Source organism: Haemaphysalis longicornis, unplaced genomic scaffold (assembly GCF_048455015.1).
Source record: "Haemaphysalis longicornis isolate Haplotype H1 unplaced genomic scaffold, Haemaphysalis longicornis Haplotype H1 scaffold_10, whole genome shotgun sequence".
NCBI classification, from domain to species: domain Eukaryota; kingdom Metazoa; phylum Arthropoda; class Arachnida; order Ixodida; family Ixodidae; genus Haemaphysalis; species Haemaphysalis longicornis.
This window is the reverse complement of record NW_027526204.1, coordinates 90,903,178-90,922,008: the sequence shown is the minus strand read 5'-3', so window position 1 is coordinate 90,922,008 and position 18,831 is coordinate 90,903,178.

Below are 18,831 nucleotides of genomic sequence, written 5' to 3'. Positions count from 1 at the left end.
CTGTAGACATCATCGCAATGTCCGAGAAGCAGCGGCAAGATCCAGAACTGCGCCTATTGATTGACTATCTGGAAGGGCACACATCGGTCGTACCAAAAGATTTTGCAAGAAGCTTGCCGTCCTTTTCGTTACGCAGTAGCGTTCTCTACAAGAGGAACTTCGCCTCTAGCGGCAAAGAATACCTACTGGTAATGCCCACAAGTCTCCGCGACGAAGTACTGCTGGCCTGCCATGATGAGCCAACTGCTGGCCACCTTGGCTACGCCCGAACACTGGCGAGAGTCAAACAAAAGTATTACTGGCCAAAGCTTTCAGCGGCTGTTAAGCAGTACGTACGGACGTGTCGGGACTGCCAGCGCTGAAAATCGCCTCCTGGCCGCCCTCCCGGCTTGCTCAACCCCTTCAGATTCCAGCCGCACCATTCGAGCAGGTTGGCATGGACCTTTTGGGCCCGTTTCCCACTTCGTCGTCGGGGAACCGATGGATAATCGTAGCAACCGACTTCCTCACCCGGTATGCCGAGACGAGAGCTCTACCTCGAGGGACAGCTGTAGAGGTGGCCCACTTCTTTCTGGAGAATATAGTCCTTCGTCATGGTGCCCCAGCCATCGTCATCACGGATAGGGGAACGGCATTCATGGCCCAACTTGTCCGAACATTAATGACGCTCAGCGGTACTTCTCACAGGAGAACTACTGCTTACCATCCGCAAACTAATGGACTGACCGAGCGGATGAACAAAACAATCGCCGACATGCTGTGCATGTATGTAGACGTCGAGCACAAGACGTGGGACGCCATTTTGCCGTATGTAACGTTCGCGTACAATACGGCACCGCAGGAAACGACGCGAATGACTCCATTTCGTGTCCTCTACGGTCGTGACGTAGCCACAATGCTAGACGCAATGCTGCCCCACGTTGAAAATGATGATGACTGTGGTGCCCAACAGATCACGCAGCGCGCTGAAGAGGCAAGACAGCTAGCCCGTGTCCGCATCAGGGACCAACAGCACCGCGACGCAAGCCACTACAATCTGCGCCGCAGGCACACGGAATTCCAGCAAGGTGATGAAGTTTGGGTATGGACACCTGTCAGACGCCGCGGGCTCTCCGAAAAGTTGTTGAGAAGATACTTCGGACCTTACAAAGTGTTGAGACGACTAAGCGACGTTACGTACGAGGTCGTACCATCCAGCCATGTTTTTCCGGCCCGTCGCCAGCCTCGACCAGAAACGGTTCATGTAGTGCGCATGAAGCCCTACTATACAAGGTAGCATTCTGCAATTACGCCCAAAGGTACCTGACAAATACTCCCTTTTGCGCATCGGGACGATGCGCTATTAGAGAGGGGGGCTAATGTCACGGCATGGCCTGTTGCACGCGCCCGGCCACAAAGAACAAACAAACAAAGGATGCCTCGCGGAGCAACCAACCAATCAACAGCGGCCAACCAACTAAGCCACGTGCTGAAGAAGACGAAGGGACACGGGTGGCGGCGCGAGAGAGAGAGCTCGGTGGCAGCGGGACTAGGGCGTTCCTTTTAGTGAGGCACAAGTTCGCCTTTTAATAAATCTGTTTGTCCTTTTACCACCAACGTCATCTTCTTGAGTTTGTGCCACGCTACAATATACAGTTGTAAATATAAATACCCCAGAAAGTGAACGAGGACACAGCCGTCCAGATAGCCGTATTGGTACTTCATTCAAGATCTAACCGAAATGCGTGGCTTTGGTCCCCACTCTTGGCGCGTGTTTTTCTTTCCTTCTTTCTACGTAATATAATAAAAAAATATGTCTTCACTAACGGTCAAAAAATAATCTAATCATTCCTCTATGATTCCTTTGGCGTTGTAGACCGCTATCGTTTCTGTATTTCCTACTGAGCCCCTCATTTCCAAATCATATTATCCTGCGAAAGCTTTGCCAGGGCCTCGGCTCTGGCAGCCTTGATACCAAGGTAGCATAAGAGGGTATCCCTCCAGTTACCCATTCATGACAGGCTGTAGATGTTCGAGTCACGCCCCGTGGTTCTAAAAGCACGTACCCCTCTCTCCCTTGATGCCAAGGTAGCGTAAGAGGGTTTCCCGCTAGTTACCCGCTCATGACAGGCTGTAGACGTTGGAGTCACACCCCAGGGTTCGAAAAGGAGGTCCCCTTCTCCCCGTATAGTCTGAGTGGCGCTGGCTACAACCCACAAGCGTCAGATACAGTTGTAAATATAAATACCCCCGAAACTGAAGGAGAACACAGTTGCCTGGATAGACGAATTTGTAAGGCATTCGAGATCTAATCGAAAGGCGTGGGTTTCGTCCCCACTCTGGGCGCGTGTTTTTCTTTCTTTTTTTTCGACGTAAATAATGAAAAAATATATCTTCACTAATGGTAAAAAATAGGTCTAATCATTCCCCTATGCCTCCTTTGGCATTGTAGACTGTCGGCATTTCTTTCTCTATTTCCTAACGAGCCCCGAATTTCCAAATCATATTATCCTGCGAAAGCTTAGCCAGGGCCTCGGCTCTGGCAGCCTTGATGCCAAGGTAGCTTAAGAGGGTTTCCCGCCAGTTACCCGCAATGACGGGCTGTAGACGTTCGAGTCACGCCCCAGAGTAAGAAAAGGTGTCCTTTTCCCCGTATAGTCATAAGAGGGTTTCCAGCCAGATACCCACCAATGACAGGCTGTAGATGTTCGAGTCACACCCCGGAGTTCGAAAAGAAGGTCCCCTTTTCCCCGTATAGTCTGAGTGGCACTGGCTACCACCCTGAAGCATCAGATACAGTTGATGTAAATATAAATACCCCAGCAAGTGAAGGAGAACACAGCCGCCCAGCTAGCCGAATTTTTAAGGCATTCGAGATCTAATCGAAAGGCGTTGGTTCGGTCCCCACACTTGGCGCATTTTTCTTTCTTTCTGGCTACGTAAATTAGTAAAAAAATATATCTCCACTAACTGTCCAAAAATAGTCTAATCATTCCCATATGCCTCTTTTGGCGTTGTAGACTGCCGGCATTTCTGTATTTCCTACGGAGCCCCTCATTTCCAAATCATATTATGCTGCGAAAGCTTTGCAGGGCCTCGGCTCTGGCAGCCTTGATGCCAAGGTAGCAGAAGAGGGTATCCCTCCAGTTACCCGTTCATCACAGGCTGTAGATGTTCGAGTCACGCCCCGTGGTTCTAAAAGCACGTCCCCCTCTTTCCCTTGATGCCAAGGTAGCATAAAAGGGTTTCCCGCCAGTTACCCGCTCATGACAAGCTGTAGACGTTGGAGTCACACTCTGGGGTTCGAAAACGAGGTCCCCTTCTCCCCGTATAGTCTGAGTGGCACTGGCTGCCACCCGCAAGCGTCAGATACAGGTGTTGTAAATATAAATACCCCCGAAAGTGAACGAGAACACAGTCGCCCAGATAGCCGAATTCGTAAGGCATTCGAGATCTAATCGAAAGGCGTGGGTTCGGTCCTACTCTGGGCGCAAGTTTTTCTTTCTTCCGTTCTTTCTACGTAAATTATAAAAAAATATATCTTCACTAACGGTCAAAAAATAGTCTAACCATTCCCCTATGCCTCCTTTGGCATTGTAGACTGAAGGCATTTCTTTCTGTATTTCCTATCGAGCCCCTCATTACCAAAATATATTATTCTGCGAAAGCTTAGCCCGGGCCTTGGTTCTGGCAGCCTTGATGCCAAGGTAGCTTAAGAGGGTTTCCCGCCAGTTACCCAGCATGACGGGCTGTAGATGTTAGAGTCACGCTCCGGAGTAAGAAAAGGTGTCCTTGTCCCCGTATAGTCATAAGAGGGTTTCCAGCCAGTTACCCGTCAATGACAGGCTGTAGATGTTCGAGTCACACCCCGGAGTTCGAAAAGAAGGTCCCCTTTTCCCCATATAGTCTGAGTGGCCCTGGCTACCACCCTGAAGCATCAGATACAGTTGTTGTAAATATAAATTCCCCAGAAAGTTAAGGAGAACACCGTCGCCCAGATAGCCGAATTGGTAAGGCATTTAAGATCTAATCGAAAGGCGTGGGTTTCGTCCCCACTCTGGGCGCGTCTTTTTCTTCCTTTTTTTCTTTCTACGTAAATAATAAAAAAATATATCTTCACTAATGGTAAAAAATAAGTTTAATCATTCCCCTATGCCTCCTTTGGCATTGTAGACTGTCCGCATTTCTATCTCTATTTCCTAACGAGCCCCGCATTTCCAAATCATATTATCCTGCGAAAGCTTAGCCAGGGCCTCGGCTCTGGCAGCCTTGATGCCAAGGTTGCAAAGGGGGTTTCCTGCCAGTTTCCCGCTCATGACAAGCTGTAGACGTTCGAGTCACGCCTCGGGGTTCGAAAAGAACGCCCTCATCTCCCCGTATAGTGTGAGTGGCGGTGGCTACCACCCTGAAGCGTCAGATACAGTTGTTGTAAATATAAATACCCCAGAAAGTGAACGAGAACACAGTCGCCCTGATAGCCGCATTGGTAAGGCATTCGAGATCTTATCGAAAGGCGCGGGCTCAGTCCCCACTCTGGGCGCGTGTTTTTCTTTCTTTCTTTCTTTTTACCTAAATTAATAAAAAAATATATCTTCACTAATGGTCAAAAATTAGTCTAATCATTCTCCTATGCCTCCTTTGGCGTTGTAGACTGCCGGCATTTCTTTCTGTATTTCCTAACGATCCCCTCATTTGCAAATCATATTACCCTGCGAAGGCTAAGCCAGGGCCTCGGTTCTGGCAGCCTTGATGCCAAGACAGCATTAGAGGGTTTCCCGCCAGTTATCTGCTCATGACAGGCTGTAGACGTTCGAGTGACGCCCCGGGCTTCGTAAAGAAGGTCCTCTTCTCCCCGTATAGTCTGAGTGGCGCTGGCTACCACCATCAAGCGTCAGATACAGTTGTTGTAAATATAAATACCCCAGAAAGTGAACGAGAACACAGTCGCCCAGGTAGCCGTTTGGTAAGTCATTCGAGATCTAACCGAAATGCGTGGGTTTGGTCCCCACTCTTGGCGCGTGTTTTTCTTTCTTTTTTTCTACGTAGTATAATAAAAAACTATATCTTCATTACGGTTAAAAAATAGTCTAATAACCATTCCCGTATGCCTCATTTGGCGTTGTAGACCGCTGGCGTTTCTGTATTTCCTACGGAGCCCCCCATTTCCTAATCATATTGTGCTGCGAAAGCTTTGCCAGGGCCTCGGCTCTGGCAGCCTTGATGCCAAGGTAGCATAAGAAGGTATCCCTCCAGTTACCCCGTTCATGACAGGCTCTAGATGTTCGAGTCACGCCCCGTGGTTCTAAAAGCACGTCCCCCTCTTTTCCTTGATGCCAAGGTAGCATAAGAGGGTTTCCCGCCAGTTACCCGCTCATGACAGGCTGTAGAAGTTGGAGTCACACCCCGGGGATCGAAAAGGAGTTCCCCTTCTCCCCGTATAGTCTGAGTGGCGCTGGCTACCACCCACAAGCGTCAGATGCAGTTGTTGTAAATATAAATACCCCCGAAAGGGAAGGAGAACACAGGCGCCTAGATAGCCGAATTGGTAAGGCATTCGAGATCTAATCGAAAGGCGTGGGTTCGGTCGCCACTCTGAGAGTGTGTTTTTCTTTCTTTCTTTCGACGTAATATAATAAAAAAATATATCTTCACTAACGGTCATAAAATAGTTTAACTATTCCCCTATGCCACCTTTGGCGTTGTAGACGGCCGGCATTTCTTTCTGTATTTCCTAACGAGCCCCTCATTTCCAAATCATATTATCCTGCGAAAGCTTAGCCAGGGCCTCGGTGCTGCCAGCTTTGATGCCAAGGTAGCATAAGAGGGTTTCCCACCAGGTTCCGCTCATGACAGGCTGTAGACGTACCAATCACGCCCCGTGGTTCGAAATAAGGTCCCCTTCTCCCCCTTGATGCCAAGGTAGCATAAGAGGGTTTCCCGCGAGTTACACGCTCAAGACAGGCTGTAGACGTTCGAGTCACGCCCTCGGTTTCAAAAAGAAGGTCCCCTTTTCCTCGTATAGTCTGAGTGGCGCTGGCTACCACCCTTAAGCATCAGATACAGTTGTTGTAAATATATATACCCCAGAAAGTAAAGCAGAACACAGTCACCCAGATCGCCGAATTGGTAAGGCATTCAAGATCTAATCGAAAGGCGTGGTTTTGTCTCCACTCTGGGCGCATGTTTTTCTTCATTTCTTTCTTTCTACGCAAATTAATAAAAAATATATCTTCACTAATGGTCAAAAAATAGTCTAATCATTCCCCTGTGCCTCCTTTGGCGTTGTACACTGTCAGCATTACTTTCTCTATTTCCTAACGAGCCCCTTATTTCCAAATCATATTATCCTGCGAAAGCTTAGCCAGGGCCTCGGTTCTGACAGTTTTGATGCCAAGGTAGCATAAGAGGCTTTCCCGCCAGGTCCCCGCTCATGACAGGCTGTAGACGTACCAGTCACGCCCCGTGGTTCGAAATAAGGTCCCCTTCTCCCCCTTGATGCCAAGGTAGCATAAGAGGGTTTCCTGCCAGTTACCCGCTCATGACAGGCTGTAGACGGTCGAGTCATGCCCTGGGGTTCGAAAAGAATGTCCTCTTCTCCTCGTATAGTCTGAGTGGCGCTGGCTACCACCCTGAAGCGTCAGATACAGTTGTTGTAAATATAAATACCCCATAAAGTGAAGGAGAATGCAGTCGCCCAGATAGCCGAATTGGTAAGGCATTAAAGATTTAATTGAAAGGCGTGGGTTCGTTCCCCACTCTGGGCGGGAGTTTTTCTTCCTGTCTTTCTTTGTACCTAATATAATAAAAAATATATCTTCACTAACGGTCATAAAATATTGTAACTATTCCGCTATGCCTCCTTTGGGGTTGTAGACGGCCGGCATTTCTTTCTGTATTTCCTAACGAGCCACTCATTTCGCAATCATATTATCCTTCGAAAGCTTAGCGAGGGCCTCGGTTCTGGCAGCCTTGATGCCAAGGTAGCATAAGAAGGTTTCCAGCCAGTTACCCACCCATGACAGCCTGTACACGTTCGAGTCACGCCCCGGAGTTCGAAAAAAAGGTCCCCTTCTCCCCGTATAGTCTGAGTGGCGCTGGCTACACCCTCAAGCGACAGATACAGTTGTAAATATAAAGACCCCAGAAAGTGAAGGAGAACACAGTCACCCAGATAGCCGAATTGGTAAGGCATTAGAGATCTTATGGAAAGGAATCGGTTCGGTCCCCACTCTGGGCGCGTGTTTTTCATTCTTTCCTTCTTTCTACGTAAATAATTAAAAATATATCTTGACTAACGGTCAAAAAATAGTCTGACCATTCCCCTATGCCTCCTTTGGCATTGTAGACGGTTGGAATTTCTTTCTGTATTTCCTAACAAACCCCTCATTTCCATATCATATTGTCACGTGACAACGCGGAGATGGGTAGCCAGGAAGGAGGTGTATTTACAAAGGACACCGTAGCCACCGGGCGAAAAGACGGGTTGATGGCGCAAACCCAGCTGGAGCTCGGGCTTTGTCTACTTCCTCTTCATTCTGTTGGACATCGCCCAGCGTCTTTCCACTGGAGCGCATACTCCGATAGGGAGAGATTGCCCGTGCACGTTTCTCGGGAATCTGTCCGAAGTCTGTGACACAACTCCCCCGCCGCAGAAGCACTGTCCCGGTGCCTGTTCTGAAGGAGGGGCAGTAGCAGGTAGACTCCGTTGGTGGTACGGCTTGAGGCGGCTCACGTGAACAAGCTGAGGTACTGAGTGCCCAGACGAGGTCAGAGGCAAAACAGTCACGATTTCGTAGGTGACGGGGGTGACGGCACGCTCGACGCGGTAGGGGCCAGTAAAGGAGGACATGAGCTTCTCAGACAGTGCAACTCGGCGAGAAGGGGCCCACAGAAGAACCAAGCAGCCAGGAGCAAATTGTGCAGGGCAGTGACACTCATCGTATCGAGACTTCTGGGATGCTTGTGAGGCCAATAGCCGTTCTCGGGCAACCTGGCACGCCAGTTCAGCGTGGGCGATGATGTCACGAGCATATGCAGTGGTCGGCTCACTTGAAGTCGGTAGGGTGGTGTCGAACGGTAAAGTAGGCTCGCGACCAAAAAGAAGGAAGAAAGGAGAATATCCAGCCGTGTCGTGCCGGGAGGAATTATGAGCAAATGTGACATAAGGTAGTGTAACGTCCCAATCTCGATGGTCTGTGGAAACGTACATTGCAAGCATGTCAGTGAGCGTTTTGTTGAGCCTCTCAGTAAGGCCATTTGTTTGAGGATGGTATGCAGTCGTCAGTTTGTGCTTTGTTTCACAAGAGCGGAGAAGGTCCTTGACATCCTGTGACAAAAAGTACGGGCCACGGTCCGTGAGCAACTGTCGCAGAGCACCATGACGCAGGATGACGTCCTCCAAGAGAAAATCGGCGACATCTGTAGCACAACTCGTTGGGAGCGCACGGGTGATAGCGTAGCGGGTACTATAGTCTGTGGCTACCGCAATCCAACGATTCCCGGAGGAGGACAACGAAAAGGGGCCTAAAAGGTCTAAACCAACACGATAAAATGGTTCGGTGGGAATGTCCAAAGGTTGCAACTGGCCGGCGGGACGTAATGGAGGCGTCTTTCGATGTTGGCAAGGATCGCACGCCGCGACATAGCGACCTACAGTCCGGTAGAGCCCTGGCCAGTAAAATCGTCGGCGGACGCGGTCATAAGTGCGAGCAGCGCCAAGGTGGCCAGCCATCGGGACATCGTGGAGTTGGCGGAGGACATCCGAGCGAAGTTGCTCGGGTACCGCCAGGAGCAGGTCAGGTCCATCAGCCCGGTAGTTGCGGCGGTATAGGATACCATTCCGCAGCACGAACGCGTTCAGAGAAGGGTGCGTTGGCTGTGATTGGAGACGTTCGATAATAGGCCGAAACGTTGGATCACGGCGCTGGTGGTCCCCGATGTCTTTGAAGTCCGACAAAGAATAGACGCAAATATCCGTGTCGAGCTCATCAGTGGGAGGCTCGCCGACGGGATAACGAGATAAACAGTCGGCATCTCTGTGCAGTTTACCGGACTTGTATACAACTGAATAATCAAAGTCTTGGAGGTATAGAGCCCAGCGAGCAAGCCGACCTGTGGGGTCTTTCAGAGAAGAAAGCCAGCATAAGGCGTGGTGGTCGGTTACAACGGTAAACGGCCTGCCGTACAGATATGGTCTAAATTTGCCGACGTCCCACACCAGAGCAAGGCATTCACGCTCGGTGATTGAGTAGTTGCGCTCGGATGGAGACAAGAGGCGGCTTGCGTAAACTATCACCCGGTCGAGGCCCGCCTGTGTTTGGGCTAGCACTGCCCCTATTCCATGGCCGCTGGCGTCCGTGTGGATTTCCGTCGGAGCAGAGCTGTCAAAGTGAGCCAGTACTGGCAGGTTCGACAGGTGGCCGATGAGCGCGGAAAAAGCCGACTCGTGCGCTTTGCCCCAAGAGAACGCTGTATCCTTCTTAAGAAGATCAGTGAGGGGGCGAGCGATGGCAGCGAAGTCCGTGACAAAACGGCGGAAGTACGAGCACAGCCCTATGAAGGTGCGCACGTCGTGCACTGAACGCGGAATGGGGAAGTCTTTAACGGCGCGTATCTTCTCAGGATCGGGTTGAACACCGGTGGAGTCGACTAGGTGGCCGAGAATCTTGATTTGGCGGCAACCGAAATGGCACTTTCTGGAGTTCAGTTGCAGACCGGCTCTACGAAAAACACCCAGAATGTTCGAGAGAGGTTGCAGGTGAGTCTCAAATGTGGGCGAATACACAACGACGTCGTCAAGGTAACAAAGGCAAGTTGTCCACTTGAACCCGCGAAGAAGAGAGTCCATCATCCTTTCGAATGTGGCCGGCGGGTTACACAGTCCGAATGGCATGACTTTGAATTGGTACAAACCGTCAGGTGTTACGAAAGCGGTTTTTTCTCTGTCTTTTTCCTCAACAGATATTTGCCAGTATCCGGACCGCAAATCGATGGATGAAAAGTAGGAGGCACCATGTAGGCAGTCGAGGGCGTCATCAATTCGAGGGAGCGGGTATACATCTTTCTTGGTAATTTTGTTCAAGTGCCTGTAATCAACACAGAAGCGCCATGAACCGTCCTTCTTTTTCACCCAAACAACCGGTGATGCCCATGGGCTAGAGAGGGTTCAATAACATCCCTTCTGAGCATTTCGTCAACTTCCCGCTGAATGACACCTCGCTCCGTCTGAGACACGCGATATGGGCGTCGACGTATCGGACTTGCATCCCCGGTGTTTATGTGATGCGTCACAACGGACGTCTGACCTAAGGGCCGGCCGTCGAAGTCAGAAATGTCACTATGGCTGGCAAGAAGGCAGCGAAGTTCTTGAGCATGGTGCGATGGAAGGTCCGGGGAAATCATTCGTACAAACTCCTCTGAATTTGCGAGGTTGTGGTGGTCTTCTTTGTCAACTTGGGCTGATTCAGGGGCCATGGCAGAAATCGCGCAGTTATCCAATGGTGAAAGCTGGGCAAGCGCTATTCCTTGAGGAAGGACTTGTGTCGAAAGTCCGAAATTTAGTAACGGCAGTGTGATCCGATTCTGGGCAACTGTTACGACCGAAAATGGGAGAGCCACGTGTCGGACGAGCAACACGGCTGTAACCGGAGAAACGATGTAATCACCATCTGGCACGGGCGGGGACGAGGTCAGCGGAAGATAGGTCACTGCCTTTGGGGCCAGGCGAATGTGCTCAGTCGAACGAAGCCGGGACTGAGGTTCGACATCAGTAGCAAGGGGGCTCGGTAGCTCGAGCCGAAGAACACCTGAGGCACAATCGATTAAGGCTGCGTGGTCCGCGAGAAAGTCCAGGCCGATAATAACATCAGGAGGGCACGTGTCCAGGACAGCAAACATAACAGGGATTTGGTGGCCGGCGAGTCCAACACGCGCAGTACACATTCCGGCTACGGTGGTCATCCCACCATCGGCAACTCTCAAAACACGGGACGGGGCAGGCGTGAGGACTTTCCGTAGGCAGCGGCGAAGGGACGAGCTCATGACGGACAACTGCGCACCTGTATCGACTAAAGCAGTTACCGGGACATCATCGACATGAAGGGCTAATAAGTTGTGCTTTCCAGAACGAGGAGGTAGAGGATTTTCGGGCCGGGTCGGGAATGCAGCATCACCTCTCGGAGCTGCACTGCCTAGTTTTCCGGAGAGTACCGGGCGGCACGGTCGGGAATCGGAGACGAGCGGCGAGGTTGTCGCGATCGGGACTGGCGGCATTGGGGCGAGGGTGAGCGGTTGAACCGGGTGTGCACAGGGTCTGCATTCAAGTGTTGGATATCCGAGGTAGGGGAAGTACGGCGCTGCGCATCGGGAGTGTAGCCGTAGGAGAAAGGCCGAGAGCCGTAACGAGGTGAAGCATTGGGCGGGGGTGGAGTCCAGCGGCTCCTACAGTAACAAACGATGTGGCCAATACGGGAGCAGTTGAAGCATATTGGTCTGTCATCAGGCGTTCGCCATTGAGCTGGATTGCGGCGGCGGTTACCAAAAGGCTCTTGGGGGCCATGTGCGTGGTCGGCGAAAACTGTTAGGTAAAAGGACGATGGGGATGCCCGATACTGAACACTTGATGTATTCCTACGCTTGCAATTTCATTGCGAACGACGTCCTAGATTGCAGCGATCGTAGGGAGTTGGCAGCGATCATCGGCATATGGCAGTGTGGGGGTCGGGACCATCGCTTCGATTTCGCGGCGCACAATTCTGGTAATATCCGCAGATGGGGCGACAGGGTCCGGCCTGCGTGGAGCAGGAGCGGGTAGATGGACGTCATCGCTGGAAGATGTCGCAGCAGTGTGCAGGAGCCGGGCAAATTGGTGAGCTATACGGCGTCCCTTGGCCTGCTCAAATCGCCGGCACTCTTTGATTATGGAATCAACGGGGGCGCAGTCCTTACAAATGAGCAGGTGAAAGGCGTCGTCGGCAATGCCCTTGAGGATATGACCAACCTTGTCCATTTCTGACATTCCTGGGTCAACTTTGGAGCATAGGGCCAGAACGTCGTGGATGTAGGTGACGTAACTTTCAGTCGATGTTTGAGCCCGTGTTGAGAGCTCTTGCTTTGCCGCAAGCAGGCGACCAACGGGCTTCCCGAACACCTTTCGAAGCTCTTCTTTGAAAACATCCCAACTAGTTGGCCGTGCTTCATTAGTGACAAACCATGTCTCAGCCGTTTTCTTGAGGGACAAAGCAGCGTTGGCGAGCTTAAGGGTGTCGTCCCACATGTTGTGAGCACTCACACGTTTGAACCTACGGAGCCAATCTTCTACATCAATGTCGCCCGTCCCTGTGGAGTCGCCGGGGTCCCGAGGGTGGGACACAACGATGAACGATGAAGGGGATCCGGGCTCATTGGTAGGCATCGCGGGGCCGCGAGTGATGCGCGCACTCCGAAGTTCCGTGTTGTTAAGAAGCCGCGCTGGCGAGAGGTACAGGAAACCGGAAGTCCAGCACCTCCACCAAAGATGTCACGTGACAACGCGGAGATGGGTAGTCAGGAAGGAGGTGTATTTACAAAGGACACCGTAGCCACCGGGCGAAAAGACGGGTTGATGGCGCAAACCCAGCGGGAGCTCGGGCTTAGTCTACTTCCTCTTCATTCTGTTGGACATCACCCAGCGTCTTTCCACTGGAGCGCGTACCCTGATAGGGAGAGATTGCCCCGTGCACGTTTCTCGGGAATCTGTCCGAAGTCTGTGACAATATTATTCTTCGAAAGCTTAGCCAGGGCCTCGGTTCTGACAGCCTTGATGCCAAGGTAGCATAAGAGGGTTTCCCGCCAGGTCCCCGCTCATGACAGGCTGTAGAGGTACCAGTCACGCCCCAAGGTTCGAAATAAGGTCCCCTTCTCCACATTGATGTCAAGGTAGCATAAGAGGGTTTCCCGCGAATTACACGCTCATGACAGGCTGTAGACGTTCGAGTCAGCACCGGGGTTCGAAAAGAAGGTCCCCTTTTCCCCGTATAGTCTGAGTGGCGCTGGCTACCACCCTGAAGTGTCAGATACAGTTCTTGTAACTATAAATACCCCAGAAAGTGAAGGATAACACAGTCGCCCAGATAGCCGAGTTGGTAAGGCATTCGAGATCTAATCAAAAGGCGTGGATTTCGTCCACACTCTGGGCGCGTGTTTTTCTTCCTTTCTTTCTTTCTACGTAAATATTAAAAAAATATATCTTCAATAATGGTAAAAAAATAAGTCTAATCATTCCCCTATGCCTCCTTTGGCATTGTAGACTGTCGGCATTTCTATCTCTATTTCCTAACGAGCCCCACATTTCCAAATCATAGTATCCTGCGAAAGCTTAGCCAGGGCCTCGGCTCTGGCAGCCCTGATGCCAAGGTTGCAAATCGGGTTTCCAACTAGTTATCCGATCATGACAGGCTGTAGACATTCGAGTCACGCCTCGGGGTTCGAAAAGAAGGTCCTCTTCTCCCAGTATAGTCTGAGTGGCGCTGGCTACCACCATCAAGTGTCAGATACAGTTGTTGAAAATATAAATACCCCAGAAAGTGAACGAGAACACAGTCGCCCAGATAGCCGCATTGGTAAGGAATTCGAGATCTTATCGAATGGCGTGGGTTCGGTCGGCACTCTGGGCGCGTGTTTTTCTTTCTTTCTTTCTTTTTACCTAAATTAATTAAAAAATATATCTTCACTAATGGTCAAAAATTAGTCTAATTATTCTCCTATGCCTCCTTTGGTGTTGTAGACGGTCGGCATTTCTTTCTCTATTTCCTAACGAGCCCCGCATTTCCAAATCATATTATCCTGCGAAAGCTTAGCCAGGGCTTCGGCTCTGGCAGCCTTGATGCCAAGGTTGCAAAGGGTGTTTCCCGCCACTACCCCGCTCATGATAGGCTGTAGACGTTCGAGTCACGCCTCGGGGTTCGAAAAGAAGGTCCTCTTCTCCCCGTATAGTCTGAGTGGCGCTGGCTTCCACCATCAAGTGTCAGATACAGTTGTTGAAAATATAAATACATCAGAAAGTGAACGAGAACACAGTCGCCCAGATAGCCGCATTGGTAAGGCATTCTAGATCTTATCGAAAGGCGTGGGTTTCGTCCCCACTCTGGGCGCGTGTTTTTCTTCCTTTCTTTATTTCTACGTAAATATTAAAAAAATATATCTTCATAATGGTCAAAAATTAGTCTAATCATTCCCCTATGCCTCCTTTGGTGTTGTAGATGGTCGGCATTTCTTTCTGTAGTTGCTAATGAGCCCCGCATTTACAAATCATATTATCCTGCGAAGGCTTAGCCAGGGCCTCAGTTCTGGCAGTCTTGATGCCAAGGTAGCAAAGGTGGTTTCCCGCCAGTTACCCGCTCATGACAGGCTGTAGACGTTCGAGTCACGCCTCGGGGTTCGAAAAGAAGGTCTTCTTCACCTGGTATAGTCTGAGTGGCGCTGGGTACCACCATCAAGTGTCAGATACAGATGTTGAAAATATAAATACCCCAGAAAGTGAACGAGAACACAGTCGCCCAGATAGCCGAATTGGTAAGGCATTCTAGATCTAATCGAAAGGCGTGGGTTCGGTCCTAACTTTGGGTGCGTGTTTTTCTTTCGTTCTTTCTACGTAGTATGATAAAAATTATTTCTTCACTAACGGTCAAAAAATAGTCTAATCATTCCCCTATGCCTCCATTGGGGTTGTAGACTGCCGGCATTTCTTTCTGTATTTCCTAATGATAACCTCATTTGCAAATCATTTTATCCTGCGAAAGCTTAGCCAGGGCCTCGGTTCTGGCAGTGTTGATGCCAAGGTAGCTTAAGAGGGTTTCCCGCCAGTTACCTGCTCATGCCAGGCTCTAGACGTTCGAGTCACGCCCCGGTGCTTGAAAACAAGTTACCGTTTTCCCCGTATAGTCTGAGTGGCGCTGGCTACCACCCTGAAGAGTCAGATACAGTTGTAAATATAAATACCAGACAAAGTTAAGAAACGATGTAATCCAGATGGCCGAATTGGTAAGGCATTCGAGATCTAATCGAAAGGCGTGGGTTTCGTTCCCGCTCTGGGCGCGTGTTTTTCTCCCTTTCTTTCTTTCTACTTAAATAATAAAAAATATATCTTCACTAATGGTCAAAAATAAGTCTGATCATTCCCCTATGCCTCCTTTGGCATTGTAGACTGTCGGCATTTCTTTGTCTATTTCCTAACGAGCCCCGCATTTCCAAATCATATTATCCTGCGAAAGCTTAGCCCGGGTCTTGCTTCTGGCATTCTTGATGCCAAGGTAGCAGAAGAGGGTTTCCCGCCAGTTACACACTTATGACCTTCTGTAGACGTTTGAGTCACACCCCGGGGTTCAAAAAGAACGTCCCCTTCTCACCGGATAGTCGGAGAGGCGCTGGCTTCACCCTCAAGCGTGAAATAGAGTTCTTGTAAATATAAATACCCCAGAAAGTGAAGGAGAACCCAGTCGCCCAGATTGACGAATTGGTAAGGCATTAGAGATCTAATCGAAAGGCGCGGGTTCGGTCCCCGCTCTGGGCGCGTGTTTTTCTTCCTTTCTTTCTTTCTACGTAATAAAATAAAAAAATATATCTTCACTAATGGTCATAAAATCGTCTAACTATTCCGCTATGGCTCATTTGGCGTTGTAGACTGCCGGAATTTTTCGCCTGTATTTGCTAACGAGCCCTGCATTTCCAAATCATATTATTCTGCGAAGGCTTAACCAGGGCCTCGGTTCTGGCAGTCGTGATGCCAAGGTTGCATAAGAGGGTTTCCCGCCAGTTACCCACTTATGACCTTCTGTAGACGTATTAGTCACGCCCCGGGGTTCGAAAAGAAGGTCCCCTTCTCCCCGTATAATCTGACTGGCGCTGGCTACCACCCTGAAGCGTCGGATACAATTGTCAATATAAATACCCCAGAAAGTGAACGAGAACACAGTCGCCTATATAGCCGAATTGGTAAAGCATTCGAGATCTAATCGAAAGGCGTGGGTTCGCTCCCCACTCTGGGTGCGTGTTTTTCTTCCTTTCCTTCTTTCTACGTAAACTAATAAAAAAATATATCTTCACTAACGGTTAAAAAATAGTCTAATAACCATTCCCCTATGCCTCATTTGGCATTGTATACGGCCGGCATTTCTTTCGGTATTCGAGAGTCGGACTTGGTCCCGCCTCCGCCCCCCCCCCCTGGGTTGCCTCTTGTAGCCCAACCCGCCTCCGCACCGCTCGCTGAGCCAGCAGCGGCTGTGGGGGCATCCACGTCCGGAGGGGATGCTGCTGCACCCACCGTTTCCCCCTCTCCACCGGCCCGAAGAACACGCGAGGGCCCGGATGAGATGGAGACGGAGGCAGTTGCAGCGACCCCCTCCGCCGCCTCACTGCCTGTACCATCTGTGGCGCTCCCCACGCCTTCGGCACTGGCAGCGCAGGCAAAGAACACCCGAAAGGGTACCATGTCAAGGGGGCCCAGTCCGCTGGGCACCCCCTTGCCTTCAGATGACGACATGGACGTCGAGCCCTTCCGGCTTTCATCGCAGCGGAAGGAACGGGCTTTGACGTCCAGGTCAGTAGAGAAGGTCAGAAAACCCCTTCCAAGAGTGCAAGCCCCGAAAGACCCTACATAAATAGTCACACTCCAGTAGCTCTGAACACATAATAATGGGAAGAGAAAATATTGTTCAATGGAACTGCAGAGGCCTTCTGAATAATCTTGACGACGTTTATGAGATTCTGCATGCCAATCAGCCAAGTATAATGTGTGTCCAGGAAACACATCTGAATTCCAAACACACAAATTTTTTGAATAGTTACATGGTATACAGGAAAGACAGGGATGGCTGCACACACTCTTCTGGCGGTGTTGCCATAATCACCCGCAAATCCTTAGCATGCCACCCTGTCACCTTGAACACCGTACTTGAGGCTGTAGCCGTCCGCACAATAATATTCAATAGATTGATAACGGTGTGCTCCATATACATTCCTCCTGATGTTGCACTTACGAGCTCCGACTTCGAGGCGCTGGTTGACCAGCTGCCCGAACCATACATCCTGACAGGCGACCTTAATGCTCACAACTCTCTTTGGGGCTCTTCCAGAACGGATGCCCGAGGTCGCCTGATAGAGAAATTCCTTACATCTTCTGGAGCATGCCTTTTCAACAATAAACAGCCTACATACCATAACATAGGTCACAACACATACTCATGTCTTGACTTGGCTATTGGCTCCGCAGTTCTCTTTCCACTTCTCGAGTGGGGTGTGGACACTGACCCATATGGCAGTGACCACTTCCCCACCTCACTAACATACGTAGGTAAAGGCCCATGCAGTCCATCTTCCCATAATAGGTTCAATGAAGCACGAGCTAACTGGAATACATTTACAGAGACATCCAAACTACACCACACATCCATAGGACACCTACACGTTGAAGAACCTACCCAACTCATCACGGCGCACATCCTCGACGCCGCCGAAAAGTCCATTCCCCACGCCTCTGGTGCCCCGCGGAACCAGCGGAGGCCGTGGTGGAATGAGGACTGTAGGCGGGCGCAAGAGGCCCAGAACAAGGCGTGGGGTGTCCTTCGTTGGTACACCACGTCGGGAAACCTCATTTTGTTCAGACGGGCCAAGGCGTTAGGAAAACGTGTGCGCCGTGAGGCAAAACGAGAGAGTTGGCGTTCCTTCATAACTTCCATAAACTCGTACACAGACACACGGAAAGTATGGACGAGAATACGCAAACTCAAAGGACAACAAACACACAGCCTGCCTCTGGTCAGCACTACAGGGGACACACTCGAAGACCAGGCTGACACACTCGCACAACACTTCCAACACGTGTCCAGTTCGGCACACTACACAAACACTTTCATGAAACACAAGCAAACGGCCGAAAAGAAGCCTATACTAGATAACAATAGGTCAACATGTTCTTATAACTCAGAATTTTTACTGCATGAGCTGAGGGCTGCTCTGAGCACGTGTAAACCCTCAGCTCCAGGCCCAGCAACATCACATATACAATGATACAATACCTGCACGCAGACACTCTTCTAACACTCCTACACCTCTATAACAAGGTATGGGTACGAGCTAGTTGGTACTCCATCTAAACACCGTATAGCGCAGTAGGCAAGACACAGGACGAAGAGGACACGGACGAGCGCTAACTTACAACTGAATTTTATTAACAACACGAAAACATATAAATAGGAAAGATTATCACGCTCATGTGATCACGAAAGGTTGCGAAGCCACCTCGTCATGCAGGCATAATCAGCAGCGTCCATCCAAGAAAGCCAGCTCCTTCGAGGTCAAAGATATGGACGTCGTGCTTACGCAGTCACGAATCTTCTGCATTTCCGCTGCTTCGATAATCTCCCGCGTGCGCTGATCAGAGTCTCGAAATAGCACAGTGCATGCATCGAACAAGGGTTCACACTCGCCGCATTCGTGGCAATGAATTGCCAGATTGCCCTCCTTTCCTTTCTGCACTTTGTTGTGGTGCTCCCGCAGGCGCGTGTTGAGGCATCGACCCGTTTGGCCAATGTACGCTCTTTTACAGGAGAGGGGTAACTTGTAGACAACACCTTCCGCGCAATGCACGTACTGGTTTTTGTGGTTGACGGAGCATTTTGTCTTTCCCTTCCTCACGGGGCACGTTCTGCTGCAGAGACTGGACAGTTTGTCAGGGGCGGACATGACAACTTTCACGCCGGCCTTACCACCAATCCTTTTCAGGTTGTGTGATAAGCCGTGCATGTACGGGATGACCGCTACCTGTTGGTTCTTTTCAGCCACCTGATCGCCGTCCTGTCTCAGATCAGTCTGCGCTCG